The following is a 2,267-nucleotide window of genomic DNA, read 5'->3' on the forward strand; positions in this document are numbered from 1 at the left end:
GCTATTTATTACTGGATCTAGTGTCCCTTTGCCTTTCTCTTTCTCATTTTCATTTTTGTCCTTTTTCCTTGAAAACAACAGCAACGGGGCCAGAGAGATAGCATGAGGTAAGGTGTTTGCCTCACATGCAGAAGGACGGTGGTTTGAATCCCAGCATCCCATATGGTCCCCCGAGCCGGCCAGGAGGGATTTCTGAACGTAGAGTCAGGAGTAATGCCTGAGCACCACCGGGTGTAGCCCCAAAACAAAGAACAACAAAAAGAAAATAACAACAACAACAAACTTAACTGCACTTTGAACTAGACAGTAATATCTTTAGATGGTTCAGAGCTGTGGTAGGAGATTAAACCTACAGCCGCATAATTTCAAACATAGAAATAATCCTCAATCAAGTCCAAATTGACAGGCAGGCTTTCGGACACTCAAGTTCTTTAGTTTTAAGCTTCTCCTCTTCTAAGGCAGCAGAAGTTCCTCCAAGGAGCTGGCAGATAGAGATCTTTTAGGGGGCCCCAAACAGAGGTTTATACAGGTTGGTTTGGAGGGGCTACTGTCTGATTACTTCCATCAGCCTGCACTCAGGCACATAATCACACCCAGCTGCAAAAGGGGACACAGGACTGTGGAGAAATAGTGGGTGTGACAGAGGAAGCAGGGTTTGAGTGGCCACAAACTCCAATCAAGGATCATCATTTAAAGGCCACAGTGGGAGCCTTGCCTTATTTCTTTACCTAATTCTCACAAGCTTCTCATGAGATTGACTGTTAGAATGTCCAGCTTCACCATTTATGGTCGCACAGGTTGAGACAATAAATCAAATACACGCCCCAGTTCTGGTCCCAGAGCTTGCTGGGTTCTGCTGCAATACTTGGGAAGCGAGAGGACAGCCTAGTGATGACCTGTCAGAGAGAATGTGACTGCAGCTTCATCAACCAAGTCCACCCTCTGTGGCGTGACTGGAAACATAGATTTATGTCAACTGTTGCATTAAATAATTAAAGATGGTGCTGGAGGTGGATGGTGAAGGATGGAGGCCTTTGTCCTTAGGCCCCGGCCACGTGGCTTCATCCCCCATGAATCGGTGGGTCTGGGGTCCAGGAAAGCAACGGGTATTGAACTCACTCACAGGCAGGCATCAGGAAGCATCAACTTTATTCATGCCCTATTCACCATATGTGTGTGGCCTATAGTCAACCTGCTGAACTCTTTTCCATTGGAATGTCTAGTGGTGCAGGAATGTGGAGATAATTGAAGTCCAGAAGAGCAACAGAGATCTCTGACGCCTTCTGCCTCCTCATGCACAGTTGTCTCTCTGGAGTGATCTCATTTGACCTCCCACTTTCAGTTAGCTTTGCTTGAAGGCCACACTCGGAAGAGTTCAGCTGTCACACCTGGCAATACTCAGGACAGGCAGTGCCCAGGATCTAACCAAGGTTGGTTGCATGCAACGGAAGTGCTACCTCCATACTATCTCTGACCCATACACTTGAGAAAGACATTTTTAGGGACTAGAGATAATACAGAGAGAGGGTAGAGTGCATTGCATAAAGCTGACCTGGGTTTGATTTCTCTACATCTCCAGAGCACCAGTAGGAGAGATTCCTCAGTGCTAAGCCAGGAGTAACCCCTGAGCACTGCCAGGTGTGGCCTCCCCTTTCAAAATAAGTCATTGGGGGGGGGGAGGGGAGTTGGGTCACACCTGGAGGCAGCAGCAATGGCGCTCAGGGGTCAATCCTGGCTCTGTGCTCAGAAATTGCTCCTGAAAAAAAAAAAAAAAAGAAAAGAAATTGCTCCTGGCAGGTTCAGGGGAATCATATGGGATGGCGGGATTCGAACCACCATCTGTCCTGGATCGACTGTGTGCAAGGCAAATGCCCTACCACTGTGCTATTTCTCAGGCCCCAAAATAAGTCATTTTTAATTTATAATTTTAAATTCACAATTTTATGCAGTACAGACATCAGTTATAGCTATTTAGAAATTTGGGGCTGGCCGGGGGCCAGAGAGATAGCACAGCGGTGTTTGCCTTGCAAGCAGCTGATCCAGGAGCTAAGGTGATTGGTTCGAATCCCGGCGTCCCATATGGTCCCTCCTGCCTGCCAGAAGCTATTTCTGAACAGATAGCCGGGAGTAACCCCTGAGTGCCGCCGGGTGTGGCCTAAAAACGAAACAAACAAACAAAAACAAAAACAAAAAAAAAGAAATTTGGGGCCGGAGAGATAGCATGGAGGTAAGGCATTTGCCTTTCATGCAGAAGGTCATCAGTTCGA

Source organism: Suncus etruscus, chromosome 5, assembly GCF_024139225.1.
Source record: "Suncus etruscus isolate mSunEtr1 chromosome 5, mSunEtr1.pri.cur, whole genome shotgun sequence".
NCBI classification, from domain to species: Eukaryota; Metazoa; Chordata; class Mammalia; order Eulipotyphla; family Soricidae; genus Suncus; species Suncus etruscus.